Raw genomic sequence first — 22533 nt, 5'->3', positions numbered from 1 at the left:
GAAGCCCTCCTCCCGCCGCGGCATGCTCACACGCCGGGGATGCGGCCCCGGCAGTGCCCGCCCCTCGGTCGCCACCGCCCCCTCCGCTCTCTGCCCTCCAGCGGCGGCGCGGGCGGGCCCGCTGCGGCCTGGCCTGGCCCGGCTCGGGGTGAGGCGGAGAGCGGCGGAGAGCCCGCAGAGCCCTGCGAGGGCTCGCCTCCTCCTTCACCTAGGCCCGGAGGAAAGCAGGGAAGGAGGATCCACCTCAGGGGTAGGGGGGCTTTTAGGGGTATTTAAAACAGTGCGCTTGGAGGAGAGATCCGCTCATGTCAGAGGCTGGTGTGGGGGGGAGCAGCCCGCCTTTGCTGTGAGGAGGGAGCTGCCAGATGGGCTTCTCCCCCACACAGCGAGGGGAGCGGCCGGTGCTGGGGCCTGAGGCAGGCCGGGCCTGCTCGGCCTCCCCGAGGATCTGCCACGACACCCCAGTGCAGCCCTGCCTGCGCGGGCAGCTGTCAGGGCACTGCTCCGATGGAGGTGTATCATGAGAGGAGAGAGCAGGGAAGCATAAAGGAGGAGGAGAGAGGGAGGCAGAGGCAAACGAGATGAAAAAAGGTAGGAAGAAAGATGTTCTGCCATGGCACTTGGTTGCTATGAGGGGATACCGCTGAGATGAATCCATCCCAGAGAGGAGCATCAAGAAACCTCAAGCTCTGTTACTACAGCAAAGTTGTGTTTTTCCAAGTATGTGAGTGGGTTTATCTCAGTAAACAGAAATATTTTGGATGATTCTCGTGTGTTTATCTGGAGTGGTTTTGCCAGACATACCATGTCAGTGTGCAAATATGTATACAAACGTACTGGGTTTGAGGAGAGCTGTCTGTAAACACACCTTCAAATCAGTAATAAATCCATTGGAAAGAACTGGCCATAAAAATGATTGTACTTCAGGACAGCCCACGGCTTGCCAAAAATAGCTTTCAAGAAGACAGTGATGCTTCTGTGCTAGCTGTGCATGCCCTTCTGGTACCAGATCATTTATGGTCTCCATATTTACACAGTTTAACACCAAAATGGGGGAAGGCTCAAAGCTGTTGCGTGTTGTAGTTCCTTGACGCAATGTGTGCTCTTTATAGTTCTTAACCGTTCATCAGAGCTCTCCATGTTCATCATAGGTTTTTCTGCATGCAGAAAAGAGGCTGTAATTTCTAACCATATGACCTGCAGAATTTGTTAAAGTGAAAAAAGTAGTAATTATCTGATTTTACAAGGCTGAGACTTCCTGCCCACAGGACAATCTCTGAACTGGCTGTCAATGCTGATATTAATAGACCCATTGAAGACTCTTTTAATTCACAGTGATCACAAAGCTCTGCTCATCAACATGTTGCCTGAGACAAATTGTTTTTCTAATAATAGAAAGAGTAAGACTGGAAAGGACTAGTTAATGAATTTATTTCATTGCTTTTTCAGGCAGTAGCATGTAATCTCACTTGTAAATTAATAAACCTCATTTAAAATCCAGTTGAGCTACTGGAAGGTTGTTCCAAATAGAATTTTTCTGATTATTAAAACCCTAATTTTCAGCCTACGTATATTCATAGAGTCATTTTAGGCACACTTGTTCTTCTTTCAGTGTTATCTGTAGCTGAAAAGATTCTTTGTCTTCTGCCATGTTTATTCTTTGATGTAGTTCTAGAATACAATAGTGCTGTCTCTAAGCTTTCCATACAACAGCTAAATAAATAAAAGCTTTGTGTCATAAAATATTAATTTCCTTCCTCATTCTTGTAGTTCTTGTCTAGATCTCTTTGATTTCATCTTACTTCATCATGGTTTACTGAAATTATACACAAGACCTTGTTCAGCCAGGTTAATGACTGTGCTACTGCACTAGAAACACCTTTGATGAAGATTTTATATGTCTGTTTCATGACCAAATTATTTCTATGGCTTCACTAAGTCCCTTAGATCTTTCTTTTCCTCTCTTTTCAACCAGCGGATTCCAAAGTTAGAGCAGAAATATTCGTTAGTCCCCAAACCACGTACTTAGCATTTTAGTTCAGAGCAATTATTCTGGTTTTCGAGATGACTCATTTCATACTATATAATGTTCTCATCTTCAGAAGTTCCATAACCACGTTGCTGCTTTTGGTATTAGGATCATGAATGGAAATATTAATGAGACCAATACTAATAGTGGACTCAGCAATATTTACTAAGAACTTCCCTCCAGCCTGACATCCTCCTTCCGAGTAACTTACCATTATCCATTTAACTGGTTCCGTATGTTTCTCAGAATAATCCATGTTTCTTAGCTGAACTGAGAATTTCCCAGCATACATAAAATACCATGTAAAAAACCTACAGTTCACCTGTACTGCCATTCCCTTTTCTTAGAAGAAGCTTTTATTTTTAAGGAAATAGATTTGTTAGGAATGATAGTTGTTTCATAAAGCAATATGTGATCAGATATGCACCCAACCCTGCATTATTTTCCACTGGTAGAAAAAAGGTTTATAGTTAACCTGTGAGCTTAATGAGCGTTTATGGCTGCATCTGGAGGAGAGCCTGGTAAATGAGTGATTTGGCATACCTGCAGAGAGGTTAACTAGCAAAAAAATGTTGATAAAAAGGTAAGTCTTAGTATGTGTTTTGTGTTGGAGTTAGGTGTAACCCTGTAATTTGGTGCTTTCTAAAGCAAACAAGGTGTTTGAAGGTATATTGTGAAGTGTAAAAGGTCTGGGCTTTATAGTGAGCAGGAAATAACCATACTTATCCTTTTTATTTGTTTGTTTGTTTGTTTGCTTGTTTGTTTTTCTTTCACTAAGAACATTCTAGTACAGACCACTAGTAGAAACACTAGGTTTCAGGACTTCAAAAGATGGTAGAAACTGGGGAGAAGCGTAGCGTAACAAAAAGCATGTTCTTTGAAAACTAACAGTGTGCTAGAAGAGAGTGAACTACACTAAATGACAACTCATTTCGACACCTAAGTAGGTAGAAGCACCAGTCCCTTAAGTAGAAGGCTGTAGTAAATGAGTTAGCCTGACGTTATCACAAGCTGTGAAGAGATGAATGAAAAGTGAGATACTTTTTTCTCTGAACCCTAGGGAGCTTTGTCCTGTTTCATCCACTTCTACGTTTGTTATTCTAAGCTTATCCTAAAATCTTACATGCTAATGAGGTCAGATCAATTATTGTAGATTTCTTTTCCTCTGAAGTGTAAACACGGAGCTATAATTTCCAATCAATGGCCCTACTCTGACTCTAGAGGATACCTGGGGCATATTCTTATCATAGTCCTATTAGCTAGGTTTTCCTGGGAAGAGGAAAGGAGGGAGAGGTGTGTATTGGTTCTGCTTACTGCAGTGTACCTCCCCTGACTAGGACAGTGAGGAAATGGTACACGTGCAGTCCTCAATGTTGTGGCTCTTCCTAGCTCCATTAGATGCTGTTAATTTAGCAGTTAATGCAGGTAAGGACCATGAGTGTCTCTTATCTAGAGGGAAATATTTTAGAAGAGAGACTCTGCCAACTTCCATGTTATCTCTGCTGCCACAATGTACACAATTATGGGAAAATTAGTTATAGAGCTGCGTGGCATTGCTCTGTCGTCTGAAAACTTCTGCTTTCCCTTGAGAGAGTGGGGGATTATAGGCAAAAAGAATGCAAAGACACTGATGTTTGTAAGTCCGCTTGAACTGCTCAATGGTACAAGATTAGCTTTGTACCTATATAGCACAGAAAAAATAGCACAGAAAACCCCACTCAAGCAATTATTTACAGGGTATTTGAATTCATTTTAGTTTCTCTAAAGATCTTGTTTTATCTAAGTTTCCCATTGGTTTCTTCATGGGAATTGTCAAGATTCCCAGTAACTTGCTAGGATAAATGTTATTAAAAGTTTTCAGTTTCTCCTTATTAAATTAAGATTCTAGATGCTAAGTTTATATTGGCTAGCAGTGACAAATTGAAAAAAAAATTGAAAATAAATAAAAATGAACCAGGGAAGTAAGTCTGAGTTTCATAATTCTTTGTGCGTATAAACTGAAAGTGATACTGCTGTCTCTGGAATACAATCTCCGTGTTGTTAACTGATCGTTAAATGATATAGCTGCCAATGGGTTCTCTTTGTTTTGTTGTTTTGGGTTTTTTTACTGCAAGTTAACATTGTCAGAGGAGGAGAGTAGCTAGCCAAAATCATAGTTTAGAAGCCAAACCATGTAATTTAGTATGTACGGATCATGTTATCCTGAGATATTGGTCTCTGCGCACAAAGGTCTACTCACACATGCATTTCTATCAGAGTTTCTGATTGTAATCAATAATTACAGATCAATAATATTTCTTGAAAAAAAAACTGTAGTCTTTTTAATACATGAGCTAGCTCCAGGTGGTTTGGAGAAGCTTCAAACAGTGAAGTTCAAAGCTGAAATTAAAAATCATGTGTAGTCGCTCTTACGCTGTGTTTGCTTAAGCCTCCTGGGTATGTCTCTGTTGAATCTGAATATTCCCTAACTGGCTGTGGTTCTGCCTCCTGGTATGCTCAAAATAGCATTTACTTGAAGAAGTAGGTGTCTAAAACCTTGTGAGTTACAGACATTTAGACAAGCAGCTCCCAAATCTCGGATGGGATCGATACAGTACAAGTGACTGGCAGAGGAAGGCTACTCAGCATTCTATATGAAGCAGTAAATGTGGCAGCTTAAAAATCACAGCAAGGTAATGAGGACTGCTACTTTCATTTATATATCTTAGTAGCTAAAGTGTTTGCCTACAAAGTGGAAAGCTAGATGTTAGTTTCCTGCAGGCTTGATTCACAGTGTCCACCTCTAGAAGGGTGCAACTTCAGACAATGCCTTGCTCATATTTCTTCTTGACAGCTTTGGGGAGCTCCACTCAGCATGAAAAGTCTTTGGATCACTCTCTGTGTCTGTATACTATAGAGAAGTACCCTCATGCTTTAGTTTACCCCCTGGAAGCAAAGAGTCTGAGAGGTAGTAGATGTAACATCTTAACTGAAATTCGATTCACGTATTCTTTGCTGAGATTCTGTTGTAGCCTCTTCTCTGTATTATCCTTAAGTAATTTAGATACTTTATTTGCTGTAGTTTGTTGCATTAAGTAAGTAAGCAATGGGACTCTCAAAATCATAATCAAGGTGAAAAGCAAGAAACCCAGTTATCCAAAATTATTCTTTCACATCCAGAATCTGGTTCCATAAGTGGATGCCATCCTTACTAGCTTTGTCACTTGTATCACCCTGAACATGAAAGAACAGGCTATAGGCAGATGTAACCAAATTTTGGTCCTGCCCTTAGTCCACTGGTGGCACGTTTGCACCAGATAAGAACTGGGTGATTCTATGGTGCTAGATGAGCTAAAAGGCAGGGTATATTCAGCTCTTTACACAATGTTCGGGTCAAAGTGGATTTCTCTGGTTACTGCTGACTGTATACATGTTGAGAGACAGGAATAACAGAAGATTCCTGAAGGAAGCTTAGCCACTTTGGAAGATCACGATAGTAAGGATGCCACAGAAAGCTTAGCAAGAGAGGGAAAATGGGTAAACACCTCTGCTGTCTTCTTTATCACATGTCCCTAGATAGCAATTGCAACCATACTGTATAGTGGTAACAGACATCAGGACAGCAACTGGTAGAGGATCACGCATAAAGTCTTTGCTGTGCTTCTTGTTTTTCAGGAGCAGAACCAGATCTACAAATACAGGGCAGTGAGATGGCATCATTTTCTCCAGCTAGTAATTTCATAGTATGATTTGCAGGTATGTAAGATCTTTAAAGGAAAGGTCTTTATTAATTTCTGACTCATCTTAATACCTCACTATTTGTAAATTTGAAGTAGTAATTGTAACCTTGTATCCCGTTTAACCCTGTGAAAAAACAGTTTATCCTTGCTATGTCTGTCAGTAAGATACAACATAAAAATCAGTAAGGGCCAAGAGCTCCTTGATGTATCACATTAGTTGCCATTCACTGGAATACTGAAGTCCTCAGCGTTCAGTACTCTCTAGCACGTAACTTGCGTTTAGACTGGCTCAGCAGATAACTGGTGGAAAAAAGATAAGGAAGTCTTTTTATGATACAGTGTCATCTAGGTTTTTTTTGGGAGCATCGAGATCTGCTAGGGTGGACTGAGTGTGAGAAACAAGCTGACTCCAGTAAGAACAGGCAAGGTAGGCCCATTGCTAATAAATACTTCCCCGTGCGGACAGGACACGGCTGAAATGCCCATCCAAAGGGCAAGTCTTACAAGCCTCTTGGCAGTCATAAAGTAATGAAAGCATTTTGCCAAGTAAAAGGCTGGATTGAGTTCCGAAAGATAAATCTGGACTTGGCCAAGTTAAACACTGTGATAGAAATGTTGGATGACACGTGAACTACCAGTTTACCAAAAGCAATCTCTGCCCTGAAAACTAACTTTAATTACAGAAAAGTTTACTTGGAAAGTACCGCAGTTCAAGATTGAGAAAGTACCTAACAAATGCCATTTTGAAGTAAATCTTTAAGTATTTTTTCATTAATCTAAATATGTGTTTATGGAGGTAGATAAACCAGAAACTAAATCAAAAAACTCCCCTCATTACCTAAAGCTCTGCTTTTGTGCATGCACAGAAGTGCCTAGGTCTTGACAGGGCTACGTAGTTTTGAGTTTATGAGTTCTGCTTGAATCCAGGAAAAGGTATTCTTTATGGCATATAAGGGCAGAATAATTTCTGTGCCTAGTGATTAAAGCCTACAAGGATGTGTTCTAGTCCCATTCTGCTCTAAAAACTAGTCAAGCAATTTCTGTGAAAGCCGTTGAGTAGCAGCCGTAGGGTGAAAGACACAGGCTATGACTCTGGGTGTCTAGGGTCAGCTTCAGAGCAAAATACATGCAGTGAAACGCATTTTCTTCTTACAGGTATGGAAACTGAGACAGGTTAATGGGCCAGAAGTAAGTTACTTCCATAAACTTGTCTACACTTGGAAGTTTACTAAAATACCTATTGCAGAATAGCAGTGTCCCCTTGAGGATTTACAGCAAAATGATCGTACTAGAATAAATTAGGGATAACTATTTTAGTAAACCTCAAAATGCATAAAAGATATATAATGCAACATTAAATTCCCCAAGAATATTTTAGCCACCATATTCTTGTTCTGGCTGTTTTTAGCATTTTTTTTCCATTTACTGTATAATTGATCACTGCTGACGTGGGTTTTTCCCTTCTTCCTCTGAAATATGTAAGTTACATTATAATTTCCAAGATATCGAAGTGTTTACTGCCAAAAAGTAGGAAAGTGCTTCTTGTTTTAGTATAAAACCAAATCAAATAGTAAGTGAAGTCTATTTTTCATGGCTCCATCTATGAATGCACAATAGATCTTCATGTGAACAAGGGAAATGTGCACTTTCTTTGAACTCTGTCCTCTTCTCATCAGTGTTTCATTTCTTGTTTAATTCATAATGTTTTCATTACATTAAGGGAACAACAGGGTAGCCCTCCTGTAGATAGTGGAATAGCTATGTTTCCTTGTACTATAATCTACAGGGTAACTTGTTTTGTTTGAGTTGAAGTCCTGTTGGTTTTGCATTTCTTTTTAAAAAACTACACATTTTTTGTTGTAACTGCTTTTTCTTAGTAGCAGTTTCATAAAGTGTATAACCAGAAATGTCATGTCAAATATATTACAGGCATATTTAAAATAAACAAGTCACACATCTAAAAAACAATTAAATCAGGCTATTACAGCCACCCTGGGTAATTCTTCATGTAACTGATAAAGATTCAGAATGGAAAATAGTGTGGAAGTGTTGAAATTAAGTTTGCTATGATATAAAACAATCCAGATTTCATTTTTTCATATCAGGAATGTAAAATGGAGTATTACTCGATGATAAACCCATATTTGGGAGAAGAGGGAGAGAAGATACCTGTTTCAATCTGCCTTCAACCTTCTGGTACACATGGCCCACAAAACTATCTGATGTTGCTCAGAGCCATGGGAAATGAAGTTGCCATTGAAGTTGCTGCTAGTCTATGTTGCTATTCGATGTACAGTCGTTTGTGATGTGGTCCTTGTCTAGCGTTGTGATTATGCAAATGATGCTGGCTGAAGACAACTACCTTAGAGAGCTCATAATCTGGTATTCTAAAATTAAATTAGACGTTGATAAAGATTATGTATTTTGTTGCTCTCTCCTCCTTGTATTGGAAAAGGAATATTGTGTAATTTGTCTATCGTGATGATCTACCTTCTTTCTCTTCCCCACATTTTTAATGCAGTATGTTTTCACATAAAAATATAGAAATTTAAGGCTAGAGAGGATCAAAGGGAGCATGCAGTATGAATTTCCTCACTAAGGCTCAATCAAGTGTAGCTAAGCCATCCCTGAGAAAGAACTCAACTGCCTATTAGTGTTCTCAATAAGAGTATTTTCTTAGTTTCTTCAGATAATATCTTCTGGTGTTTCACTATCCTGCCAAAAAGCTTCTCCAACTTTAATGTTTGCTGTCGATCATATTTCTTCCTTTTCTTCTCCCTTGGACATGAAGAAAAATTGATTATGGTCTTTTTTTCTGACATTTTTACCATGTCTCCTCCATCTTCCTTTCTAGACCAAACAAATTCACAGCCTTTTGTTCTTTTTTTCAAAAACTCTTATTCTTTTTAAAAAATCCTGCTCTTTAAAAAAAAATAATCAGACTTCTCTCTAGTTTCTTGCTAGACATGCAGTTCCTAAACTTGACATAGAACTTCCTGTGAGGACTCACCAAAGCTGACTTTGTAGAATTAGTTATCATTCCCATTATTACATCCTAAAAGGAGACGGCTCTTTGCGAGGACATCACTGTGTAAACCATTGTAACCCTAGCCCATTTCTGTCCACGCCATCTAGCTAAGTATTTGTCATTCTTTATTTTCTGTATTCTGTATTTTATTTTCTCACAATTGCACATTATTTTGTTCTTCTGTTTGGTCCAAACCCAGTAAGATGAAACTAGTTATCTTACTGATTTGTCAAAAGAATTTTAAATTCTGATCCTTTCACCAACAGTATTTTCTATTTAATCATGAGTGGTTTTGATAAATGAAAATTGGAATTTGGAAAGATCTCTTCGGAGTTGTGCAATGTTCTCCCAGCATGACAGGGAGCTACTGAAAACTAGTTGTTTGAAAGTGAGTTTGAAAATCAGTTTTTCCAACTGCTTGTTTATGCTTCTGGTGCTAAGACTCATTAGCCTTCTCCATTAGGATGCCAGTGCAGGCCAAAATTTAAAAATTATGCTAATGTAAAAGCTTATTGCATCTTTTTATTTACTAGGCAGCTTACTCTGTTGAAAGAGGAAACTAATGAGGCTGAATATTTTCCATGCTTGCCAAGTCTATGCCAGTGGTTTAGTATTCCATCTTCTAGGTATTTTCACGTTCTCAGCATCTTTTGTTTCTCAATAATGTCTTCACTGTTCCCTTTGTCTTTCTGTTACATCTTACTTCTAAAAATTTTTCATATAACTCTTTATGCCACATTACTTCCCCTCACATCTTAGCTTTTATCGATGTGTCCTTCGTCTCTTATGTTCATCCTGGCTTTCCGTTTGGTATGATTCATTCTTCACTGTTTCAAGTTATTGAAGAGCTCTCAATGCAGCCGTAATGGTCTCTGCTACTCCTACTATCTGTCTTTTGCTCTGGAATAGTTTGGTTTACAAAATAATCTTTCAGTAATCCTACCTGTACTCCTTTCTTCTTCAAATTCTTTCAGAAAATGACTTTACTTACCATCTCCCTGTTTGCTGAAACCTGTTTCCTGAAGACTCTTGCCCTATTCAACTACTTTTGCAATGTTTGTTTAATTAGAATAACATTTGTCCTTTAATGATCACCCCCTAAAGATAATTTTTAATTCTTTCCAAGGATTAAGAACCATATCTAAAAGAAATATTGCTATGAAGGAAAAGACTACTCTGTAAAATAAAATTTGTCCTTTATATATTCAAAGGACTTAACAGATTTATCATCCAATTTACAAAAACAATCAACTTTTTTAGTACCCTCTTAAACAAAAAATATTTCTATTAAATTTGTAGGTGACACTAAGGTGCAAAGTTCTGCACGCGTACTGAGAAGTGGTCTGTAGTTCCAATGAAGAAGTGGCCTGAAAAAAAAGACCTGGAAAAAGTTATTTATTCAATAAATGTAACGGAAATATTCTACATTTATGTGCAAATACAGGATAAGGAGCAACTGTTTAAATAGAAGGTTTACATAAATCTTGAGGTTAATAGCAGATTCATGAGCTGAACTTGAATTATCAGTTATATCATTGCAAAAAGGCACATTTTGTGTCATTTCCATTATAACAGAAAGGTCTGGGCTTTGTCCGCTTCTCAGGTATGGCGTTTCAAGAAGGATATGGAGTTGGTGGAAAGAGACAGGCAGGGAATAGTGATAATGGTCAAAGATGTAGGAAACAAGAGGAAATGTTGAAGGAAGGTAGAGTGGGTTTTATACAGAGAAAACACTGAGGGGTGATACAAGACTATTTCAAAGGGGAGGGAGTATCTATTTTACACGTTCAGTTTAGTTAGACAAAAGGTAAGTGATTTAAATTACAGCATGAGAGGTTAGACTGGAAAAAATGGCTAGTGATAAGGGTACTTAAATATTGGAACAGTCTCGTTTATTCTTAAAAACTGTAAATAATAGAGCACTTGCATTTTTTCACAGAAAACTGTCTAACCCATCCTTATCCTTAAGTAATGTCAGCTATGTCTAAAGTAGAAAATCTCTCAAGATTCCGACTAGGACCTGTTTTTTCAGGGTATGATATCTTAGATTACATCATCTCTCTGAATTGTCTCATTTTCTCTCCTACTGATAACTCCTAGCCATGGGGACTTTATCAGTTTCACTAAGAACCAAAAACATAATTGAAGTCCTAACATTTGGGTTGCAAGGCTATGAGTTCTTGGCCATTCACATTTTTATCTATCTTTTCAAAGGTTAAGCTTAATTAGGCCTAATTGAAAGCCTGTTGAAATCAAGGGAAGTTCCAGCTGTTCAGTGGGCTTTGAATCTAATCATTTTAGCTTTGTTGAACATCTGTTACTTAGGTCTTGTCTTTCATTTAAGTTTCTGCTGAGAAAATACCTCAAACTCTTTTATCCACGTACTTAAGTTGCTGCAGATGAAGAATTTTCTGTGGCTTGAAACTGTCAGGGTGGTTGGTTGCTGTGGCACAGAGAGGTTTCCACTGATTTCTGAAAGTAAGCGTTTAACCTTATGTATCTAGAACAAACGAGTATGTTTCCTCTTCCTACATCCTTGCCACTTCAAAGAAAGTTCTCATTCATTGTGCTTGAAGAAAAATGTGGTTCAGTTTTTATGACTCGGTTTCTGCATCTCAATCTGATGCAAAGGAGTGGGAACACTGATTTGGAAGAAATCCTGCTGAGTTTTGAGTTGTGTTCGTGGCTCATGAGAAGAGTGGTAGGATTTCATGCAGCCAGGGAGTTTCACAATAGCAAATTATATCTGTCTTTTCAAAAAAACATTTGAAGCATTACCATTATCTATATATTTAAAAGGTTGGGAAATTATAAAGCTACAATCATATATATAACTGAACTCTTTCTTATTGTGCATGTATCTAGCAGTAAAGTTTTTAGTATTTTTAATAATTTATTTTTTTATTCTGTACGCTTGCAAGCTTGTAGTGTAATTACTAGTGTGTCTTTGACTTACACAACACAAATATTTTTAATGGCTCTTTTATCCTCCGCTCATGTCTGGAAATCTCTTAGAAGCTACTGTGTAATAAGTTCAAAAGTCTCTTATAAGGATCGTACAGCTTTAGAGACTCTATTTTGAAAGCCAGACTGCTGTGCTTTGATAATATCTGTCATGTGGGATATTAGGAAAAAAGCAGAGTGAGTGTAGATGGTAGTCAGCCTACACAGACACAGCTTTGCCTCATCGGTGCTGTGAGAAAGTAAGGTACCTTTCTGAAAGAGATCTGGAGCAAGTGACTTAAATGACTTGTTCAAGGTCTTACTGGAAGCCTATGACAGAGAATGGAGTTAACTCTCATCTTTTGAGTTCAGGTTTGGAGCTACAGCTCCTCGATCATGATTTTCTCTTGTTCTGATGGGCAGTTCAGTGAAGGTAGTGATTATGTGAGCATGATTCTGTGTTAAGAGATTAGTATTAGGGATAAATTGTATAATTCTCACTCATCTGCTGAAATAAACTGATATAATTCCATTTTAATGGAGAACAGGTTCTATGTTATGAAAAACATGATTGCATAAAGCAAATGAAAAGAACCATAATCATACAGTATTGTGATGACAGAAACGTGGAGAACCAGTTTGAGGTCTGAGTGAAACAGTAATGCCCATGATGAAACAACATCTTCCAGGCAGTAGCAGAATCTTCCAACCACATAATTTAGGTCTTCTCAAAAGATAGGGTAGCGTTATGGCTTCAGATTGCTGAGGCAAAGGACAGGACAGAGTCCAAACAGAACCAGAGATGGACATATGCCAAAGGAACAGTATTTCTCATGAAAAAATCAAGAGGAAATGTGCCAATCTGCAGTGCTTCTGCCAACAGGCTGTCTATCTCGCTTAGTCCAAAGGGAAAGCCTGTCTGGGGGTTCTAGCAGTAAGGAGATGCCCTGGACTCGGTCTCTGGTACTGTATGATGTGGAACATAAAATGTTGATTGGGCACTTGAGAGTTGGGTTTGATGACCTGGAGAAGAGAAGGCTCCAGGGAGACCTCATAGCGGCCTTCCAGTACCTGAAGGGGGCCTATAAGAAAGCTGGGGAGGGACTGTTTGCAAGGGCATGTAGCGATAGGACGAGGGGCAAAGGTTTTAAACTAGAGCAGGGTAGATTTAGACTAAACATTAGGAAGAAGTTCTTTACAATGAGGTGGGGAGACACTGGCACAGGTTGCCCAGAGAGGTGGTGGAGGCCCCATCCCTGGAGACATTCAAGACCAGGCTCGATGAGGCTCTGAGCAACCTGATTGAGTTGAAGATGTCCCTGCTCACTGCAGGGGGATTGAACTAGGTGACCTTTAAGGGTCCCTTCCAACCCAACACATTCTATGAACTTTGTAGGCAGAAGTAGGTCACATCATCTGCCTATTTAACAGGAAACTCATTTAAAGGTAAGTTACCTCATGTTGGAATTTTTTCCTCCCCTCCTACAAACAGCTGTTTTCATTATACTTAAACATCTTCGCCTGAGGTGTGATCTCTGTTGTGTCATAGGTTTTGTTAGGATTCACTCTCTGGATTGGAGGCCTTAAATGTGGGGGAGCAGAATGCTGAGTTGGCAGTATCTTTACACACCTGCAGATCTCTTGCTTTCTAGCTATTACCTTTCTCATCCCACTTCTTTGTATATCACTGACGCCTCTACTATTAATTTGATTTCACAACTGGATCTTTAGCTTTGATAGATATTTTTTTGTGGATTTGTGCCTTAACAGTGGTTTAATTCACATCTGAAATATTTGGAATGACGGTATCTGCTTTTACTTTGGCGTAGATCTTCGGCTCTCCTGAGGCAAACTAAACAACATAGACTTCTGTTTCCATATCTGTTTATGTCACTTGCCTATAATCTCTTTATTCTCATTTCTCCAATTTAACATTAGCTATAAACTGTTTCAGTCAAGGATTGTCTCCTTGTTGTGAATGTGTGTAGGATTCTTATTACAAGAGAATGGTTGTAAGCGCTGCAACAATGCGAGTAAACAACCCTGGATCTAACTCATCTGCTTTATCATGTGTTTACAAAACAACTCATTCTCCTGGAATGGGTTTAATCATGCTAGTGTTCATCCCATGAAGGATAAGTTTTGTGCTGATTCAAACTGCAACTAGCAGTTAAAATTCAGAAATGCCTACTTGTGTTCTGGGTTAAAATTTTCTATAAAAATTCTGAAGAGTAAATGGACACAAATGTCACCAAACCAGTTTTCTAAAGCTTTCATACTGAAGAAAAAACCTCAGACTTTGAAGGAGCAACTGAACGATTAAAGTATTCATCCTATATGAAGTTTACAGGCTGCTTTTCAGGATGCTTCATGCATCACATGGTCAAGACAAGAAAAAAATGCTGCAGTGTCCCTGAAAGCAGTGTACGGAACAGGATGGAGTGCAGGTCAAAATCAAATCCCCTTGTGCGGGATGTCGGGAACAGTGTGTGTGCGTGCTGTGGGGTTGTAACACAGCTGCAGGAAGACGGGAGAGCTGCATTAGGGAGTGCTCCTCAAGAGAGAGAGGGTTAAAATTTTAATGCCCTTTTGAGTTGAGGAGGGCTCAGAATTCTGGATGCCCTTACTTTTCAGAAAATACTCTGTCAGTTTGAACTGACATTGCCTAAGAAATGCAAAAAGAAATTAGTCTTTTCTTATTTTTTTTAATGAAAAGATTAGTTTTACTGTGTTGGTACAGCACATGATTTGGTCTGTGTATGTTAGGCAAGTCTACAGTGCAATACCCAAGTGTAGTCAATGTGGCATCTAAGCTGAACTGCAGCTAGGGCTATGGAAAAGGGCACTTCTGTGCTCTTCCCTGCCCACAGCTGTGTGATTTTGCCCTTTTCTTTGCCCTCGCCATCTGACCCCAGGGAAGGCACACTTATCACATAAGTAACCCTACAAAACTGTCAACAGTGCCAGAAAATGGGGGGAAATGAAATGAAGTTGGGCTATTCTAATGCATTAGTTTAGCTGAACCATCGATCTGTGTTGTTAAAAAACACGACTGATTATTTCCGTAAGGGTTACTACAGAAACAACTATAGGCTTGCTTTGCCACGCCAGTTGATAGTCTGGGTATGTGCTGAAATCAAACCAGAGATCCACAGAAAATTTTACCGAAAGAAATTTAAGCACTATTTTAGGCAAGAGTTTTGAAGACTGCATTATAGGACTTGTACATCAAAATACTGGGTTGGGTGTCTTCTAGTTTAGGGCCATATGGAACTATACTGGTAAAACATAGGTGCTTCCTGCATTAAGGAGCATCTAAACTTTTAGATTAGGTTTCCTAAAATGTCAAATACCTCAATTTTTATCTTCCTACTTGCGATTTCTGGAAATTAAGCTAGGATAGTGAGCTCTTCTTTCATTATAGTGAAAACACACACAATCATTTGCCCTAATTTTTCAGGCAGTTTTAAAAAAGCTTACTTAAAATGTCTTTAGAGTTTTAATATTTTTAATTCATTTCATGCATCCTAAGCCCATGTGATTTAGGTCAGACACTGTACTGCTTTTTGTTGGTTTTAAAAAAAACATGGAAAAGATGACAAGTATATACTATGTTGAAAAAAGGATAGATTACACGGAAAAGTAAAGTCAAGCTGGTTTTGGCTTCTGTTATGTAAAAAATAATGCTTTAGTGAAAACTGTAAGCTGCTCTTGAAGAATCATGTGATTTTTATAACTCTTGGGAGTTTGCTTCTTCCTTTGCCATAACAATCAGGCATAACTATAAAGAATTGCTGTGCCTGAAACTAGTTTTAGTGCCGCTGCTATTTTGACAGTTATCTGTGAAATTCAGGGGGGAAAAACAATTCTGTTAAATTGGATTCAGTCTTTCAGGTAATCCCTTCCTTAACAGCTGTTGGCATTTTCTCACTTCCTTAAATTAAAGGAGATAGTTAGTTCTGAAAGTGAATCATCTTGGCCAGCATGTATCAAACCAGTGATCACCAGTAGAAAAATGTATCAGGTGAATACAGACAACAGTTCACACTAACGGAAAGAAAATAATTATTTTTTGACTGAAGGAAATATAAAGGATGACCCTTGGGCAAGATAAACTAGGAGCATGATTGCTTCTACTGCTTTAATAAGGAACCTTGTTCGTTTGAGCCTTACATATATCAGCTGCAATGATATGTTATTTCTTTTGGTATGAATGCAAACCCATAACACCTAAAGCTGCTTAGCTATAGGTAAATTCGGGCTTGTTTTTTGTTTTTCTGGTGTTTTGTTGGGGTTTTTAAAATTTATTTCAGGCTGGAATCTCCAGTTTCTAATTGATTTAATTTTAATTTTATATTAAAAAACATTGCTGTTTCATGTTAATTAATTTGATTATATCTTCTCTGTCTTATTCAGAGAAAGTTAATGAACAAGTAATAGTTTACACCAAGAAGAAAATTTTCCTCTCTGTTAGTAAGTGTTCTCTGGTCTTTATAACAAGAAATTACAGTATTTGTAGGTTTTTTTATGGACATTTGTAAATGTTTTTGTAATATTACCTACAACAAGAGCCACATGAATATGGTGAATGTCACACTTTCTTGGGATGTTAAAAAACAATGTGATTTTTCCATGTGCACACCACCTACCAGAAAAATACATGTTTTTCCCATTTTCTGAAAAATATCAGATGATTCGGGGAAAAGGGGCCACCACAACAAAGAAAGAAGTTTTCATAGTGTACTGCTCTTCTGATCTTTACCATGGAAAACCAAGAAGTTAGAACCATAAAATTAAAGCACACCATAAAACAAAATGCTATGTCTAACAGCATGTCTTTCAGATGTCTTCACTAACAGATTTTTTGTAGCTCTAAAAAATAAGCGATGTGGGATAGCAAATAAGCTTTACGCAGATTTACATTTCATGGGTTTCCATTCTGAAAGCTCTGCTGATTCAGCTACCAAACCTGTAATATGCTGCAGTAATTGTATATAAAATTGCTGCTGTGCTGGCACGATTTTGCTGCTTTTGGTTTACATGTTTAACATTTTCTGTTTTCTTTGGTATCCCAATGCTATGTTTAATATAAAGAAGTATTCCTACACACGGAGAAACAGAGTCTCACTAGAGTTCCGTGTATTTGAACAGACCTGAAGCACCGCTGCCAGTTCGGTGACACTCAGTCCTTGAACCTCTGTGTACTCAGTGTCTGCGTGGGCTATCTGCCTTACATTTTCATTACACTAAGACTGGCTGCTTTTGACTGTCCCTTACTGCCACCTCATGTCGGGCTTCTTATCTTTAATCATCACTTACGCAGTCTTATCTGCTCACTGTCTTATGAGGTAAGCAGTCTTGGGCCTCACCACTTACATGGGAGGCTGCCAAGAAGTCTGACTCACTTAAGTAATACGAGACTTTTTAGCTTGTTTTTTATGGCCTCTATTACTGTAATATCTTCAGACTTTCCAGTTTTTATTTCTAGTTTGTGTATTTATTTCCCCACAACAAACAAGGAGTGTAGATTCCTCATTTGCTCTGCTCCTCTCTCTCCTTGGCACGGTAGAGGGAAATGTTGGTGGATCAAAATAAATGGTTTGAATTTCCTCTTGAAGTAGATGGCGACTGTATTCTCTGCTGAAAGTGTTAGAATTATGAGCCTCATGGTAAGAAACCTTTATTATTCATTCCTGAGAGATGGAATCTCATTGATTCATCTGAATGCGCCCTTTTAGGGTACACAACTTTTCCACAGAGTTATTTGGCATCTTGGGTGATTTTAAATTTTCCCCTTGAATTATGTTTTGTTTTGTTTTATTAGATACATTTTACATTGAAATTAAGTATCTTCTGCAGTCCAGCTCCGACAGGATTTGGATGCACAACTGTATAGAGGTGCCCTGACAGCCCTCCAAGGTCCAGAGTTCATCCTACATCTCCGAACACTCCCGGCAGAGTTGGGCAGGTATGTGCCTTGCTGAATCTAAGACCTCCAGCTCCAATTATTCTTGCCATGTATCCCTAGTGGCTGCTTCCCATCCTCCTCAAAGCACGAGTGTGGGGTCCACCTTCCTTACATCCCCTGACCTTTGAGCTGATGGGAAGACATACCTCCCCTCTTACACCAAAGCACTCTGAAGGCTGATATGAAGCCCAAGGCCTCCAACAGTCTGTAATTACAAAGCCAGGAGGCTGACCCTGACTGCCAAGAGGACCACAGGCACCAGTAGGCGGTTAGTGAAGAAGGCTGGTGTGGTAGAGGTGTGAGCTATGAGACATTTGGAACAAAATGCAGATGTCATCTAAATGACAGTAGGTTGATCTTCTCCATCCAGATGTAGGTGAAGGAGTTGGTATCATCCAGCTGGAGGCTGTGCTGGATTTTTAGCAGGAAGTGATGGTCTGATTTCCCTGAGGACATGTTTTGTGGGTACATACCTGTCCTTTTCCTGTATTCCTGTGCACCCAGGTTTTGATAAAATCTCTGTCCAGGACTAGGCACTTGTGAGGATCTAAATTGCTGAGGAAGACAGATGTCTGCTGGCAGAACTGGTGCATCCTGGTATTAAAGCATTTACAACAACAATATTAACAACTGAATTGCATCCTAAGATGCATCAGGTGATTTGGTAGGACTCAGTGACCTCAGCACCTCTCTGGCCCCACAGCTTGAAAAGAGAATTACAACCCTGCTGATGCCTGTGCGGTGGTTGAAGGCTCAGGAGCTGGAGAGGTGCCAATCTCCAGCAGGGACACAAAGTGCCTGCTTGCTTTATTTTCAGTCCTTCTCCCTCTCTATGGGAAGATGCTGGAGGAGAAACAATGAGAAAATGGATCTTTGATCAAATTCCCGTTATCTATCCCTAGCTTAGTAACTGCTATACCAAACATACTGATTGCCGTGAATGCCTTTCAAAAACCTATACGTACCCTATCTATTCCATGGAGTGAATTAGACATCCAGCTTAGAACAGTGGCTGCCATTTCAAGAGCAAAGTCCCTTGAGGCTGAAGTTAAAGTTGTGTCCATAACAGACTTTGAACTCTTTCTACCTCCTTTTTCATCCCTCTGGAAATTGTCTTTGACTGATTTTTTTTTTTTTTCTCAGAGATTCATGGTTCCTAGTCTCCCTCCTGAAGTTGTTTGACTGAAAGTTAAGAACCAGTAAAATGCAATGTAAACCTGTTAGCCTGCCTATGAATTTTCAAAGCCCTCTATTATTCTACCTTTAGCCTGTCTTCCTCAAAAATTTTACTTATATCCAAAAATCTTAACTGTAGTCCAGTCACATGTTGTTTGTTCCCTTCTCAGATTAGAACTCCTCCTCTCAGCACAAACACAGGCAGACACACACATGCACCCTCCCAGAAGAGCTTTATTCCATAAAATCCTCTGCCTGGATTGGTTGAACTCCTGCCTTTATGGCAATTACTCAGGTCCTCTCAAGCAGTCTCATATTCTTCAGGTTTAACAAGGCAGGCATCTGTTACTCTTTTACTAACCACGGGGTAAAGAACAGCTGTAAATGACTCATCATATTTTCCAACCACTGACGTGAGACGCCAGTGCAGAACTCCAGTTGGCAAGATCTGCCAGCAGATAAGAGGACATAAATCAGTTTATATTGCCATTATTTCCTGAATGTATCATTGCCTAAAATGAGTGGGAGGGAGTCAGGGTATCAATATTAGCTACTGTTTTCAGCAATAGGAGGCTAGGACAAGTTCATCCATTTAATTCTTTAAATGATTCTTTAATCAATTCTTTCTGCAGAGGGATCTGGACAGGCTGGACCGATGGGCTGAGACCAATGGTATGAGGTTCAACAAGGCCAAGTGCCGGGTCCTGCACTTGGGTCAGGACCATGCAGCGCTACAGGATTGGGGCAGAGTGGCTCGAAAGCTGCCCAGCAGAAAAGGACCTGGGGGTGTTGGGGGACAGCCACTTGAATATGAGTCAGCAGTGTGCCCAGGTGGCCAAGAAGGCCAACAGCATCCTAGCCTGTATCAGGAATAGTGTGGTGAGCCGGACTAGGGAAGTGATCATCCCCCTGTACTCGGCACTGGTGAGGCCCCACCTCGAGTACCGCGTTCAGTTTTGGGCCCCTCGCTACAAGAGGGACATTGAGGTGTTGGAGCGTGTCCAGAGAAGGGCTACAAAGCTGGTGAGGGGTCTGGAGGACAAACCTTATGAAGAACGACTGAGGGAGCTGGGGTTGTTTAGCCTGGAGAAGAGGAGGCTGAGGGGAGACCTTGTCACCCTCTACAACTCCCTGAAAGGAGGTTGTAGAGAGATGGGGGCTGACCTCTTCTCCCTGGTGACAAGTGATAGGACAAGAGGAAATGGGTTCAAGTTACGTCAGGGGAGGTTTAGATTGGATATTAGGAAACATTTTTTCACTGAAAGGGTTATTAAACATTGGAATAGGCTGCCCAGGGAGGTGGTGGATTCACCATCCCTGGAGGTGTTTAAAAAAAGGGTAGATGGGGCACTTAGGGACATGGTTTAGAAGTGGTTTTTGTCAGGGTAGGTTAAAGGTTGGACTTGATGATCTTAAAGGTCCCTTCCAACCTCAGCAATTCTATGATTCTATGATATTTTAATTTATAAATCAGAAGTGTGTACATGGTGCGTACACTGAAGAGACTAGAGACAAGTAACTTGTCCTTATAGTTGCAAGTGCTCCTAGTGATTTTGCTTTTTAGTACTATATTTTTCCATGATACAAATGTCAGTGCCTTGAGAGAACTAATATGCTTTAACTGCCCTGACCAGCCTCACCTGGGACCTTCATCCACAGTTGCTGCTCATTGGTCTAGGAGCTCCTCTTAAGCTTATGCCTGGGCAGCAAGTTCTTCTCTGAGCTGTGTTGTAGGTTGTGGCCGTGTCTCCTGGATGGAGTCAGACCTACATTGATTGTCTTCGAGATGGATTTCAGACCTATCTTTTAGTATTGTCTCCACTCGGGTGGAGTGTCCGCTGCTTCTGACTGGGCTATCTGCATGGACCATGCTGTGTCTGGGCCTGCTGTACAGATGCATGAGGAGTATGCCCTGGTTCGTGATGGCACTGCCTGTACTATGGTCACCCTTGGCTCCTGCTTATCCTTCCCCATGGGACAGCCTTTTCTTTCTGCTGCCCACCAGTGAGGAGTGGCTGCACTCCCTCTCTGGCATCGCAGTCACCAAACCTGATGTGAAGAAGCACAGCCAGTGTGGGCAGGAGAGTGGGACAGTCCCTTGTCACCGGCAGCCAGGAGTTAAGCTGTGTTAGTTGTGGAGTGACCTTACACCTGAGAGGTCTTTCTCCCGCCACAATCACTTTTCTGGGGTTTAACTCCAGAAAACCAGTATTTCATCCACCGCTTTGAACTTCATGATCTCTTGTCGCTTGAAGTGACTGAAAATCCATATTGAATTTCCTGTGTTGGTGATTTGAGGGCACAGTGTAGGTATGGCTTTGAAAATGTTGGCAAATGCTTAGATGGAGTTTGGAGGTGACCTTAAGCAGGTTCCTCATTTAGTCAGATCATGCTGGGAGAAAAGCCTGATTGATATTTTTTTGGGGGTGTTTTTTTCCCCTCTTTTCACCTCTCCCACAAAGTCAGGCATGTGGACCTTTGAGTAGCCATTTGACTTTTTTCTATTTTTTTTTCTCTGTCATTATGTTAGTTTTCTTTTCATTAGATCAGTATCACTCTCCTCATTTGACTGGGAATTTCCCCCAGGAGTGTGCCTTGCCAAAAGTAGTATTATTTTATGACAGATTTACATGAGAACAGGTTTTTCAGGTTCTTGGTGGTAAACTGTATGGAAGTATGTAGTTTGGAAAACTGCACTTTTCTGTAGAAAACTCAGCAAGGTCACAATTTTTTCTTCTTTTTATATAGCTGCTTTCACCTCATCAAATAATTGCCAGCAGTGCAACCAAGGACTGTGTCCAGCATGCAGTTGTTATGGTCGCAGAAACTTTTATCTCCCTGGAGGGGTGTTGCACATCTGCCAACAGTTTTATTGAAGTTAGGAAGGTTTGCAACTTGATTTCTGTTCTTCCCCAAACGAATACTTTGCATGTGGGAATTCGTGTTTAGTACCGTTGCTTAAATTGTGAAGGAACCTGAATATGTGTTTCTGGCAGGGTGGCTTGTCACGCAGTGGAACATGACAGCCACAGACAAGTAGGTCGTGTTAAAATTTCTCCTTCTTGTAAGGTGGCTAAAGAAGGGATACGATGAATACCTTCTTCCATGGCTAAATCTTGTCTCAGAGCCTAGTAGGCAACATCCTTGTGCACTGAGAGCACATATATCACTTCACTAGTGAAATCTCTCCTCTGTTCTCAGTCTGAGCTAGTGGAAAGCTCTGTCATTCACACTTGCAAACTAAAACTCTGTAACATGAGGAAATAGTTAATTAGGGCACAGTTGTGGGTGATAAGTCTGTAGCTGGAGACTCCAAACCAACTGTATAAAGTTGCACAAGCACCATTAGCGAACTATAAACTGAAACCAAGGCACCTCATTGAATACCTACATTTGAAAAGCCCAGCTGGTGTAATTGAGCATATAGTTAGGCAAACAGATTTGGGTGTACACCTTTTAAAAGCAGCCAGTAAGGCTGCACTTTTAGCACTTGTTCCTGTTTATGCTAACTTGTAGGAATTGGGGAATTAAACATTAGCATATTTATTCAATTCAGACTTTCAGGTGATTTTGAAGAACTACATCTGAAATGCACAAGGTTTTACTGAAGAACTGTATAATTTAAGAAAATATGAACTTATGATGTGGTTTTAATCAGCCAATATGTAAA

General features: G+C 39.9%; 1 long non-coding RNA gene across 2 annotated transcripts; it reads left to right on the top strand.

The window, feature by feature from the left end:
* Positions 1-13: 13 nt before the first annotated feature.
* On the top strand, positions 14-20857 carry LOC128917678 (uncharacterized). Of its 2 annotated transcripts, none has more exons than XR_008469332.1 (4): positions 14-250; positions 5684-5764; positions 17579-17687; positions 19496-20857. It is a non-coding gene; the product is annotated as an uncharacterized LOC128917678 (long non-coding RNA). The 2 variants fall into 2 exon arrangements; XR_008469330.1 differs by having other exon boundaries at positions 95-250; positions 17544-17687.
* The last annotated feature ends 1676 nt before the right edge of the window (positions 20858-22533 follow it).

This window comes from Rissa tridactyla, chromosome 1 (genome assembly GCF_028500815.1).
Source record: "Rissa tridactyla isolate bRisTri1 chromosome 1, bRisTri1.patW.cur.20221130, whole genome shotgun sequence".
NCBI lineage: Eukaryota > Metazoa > Chordata > Aves > Charadriiformes > Laridae > Rissa > Rissa tridactyla.
Note: the sequence above shows the minus strand (reverse complement) of the source record. Positions and strands in the feature narration are given on the sequence as shown.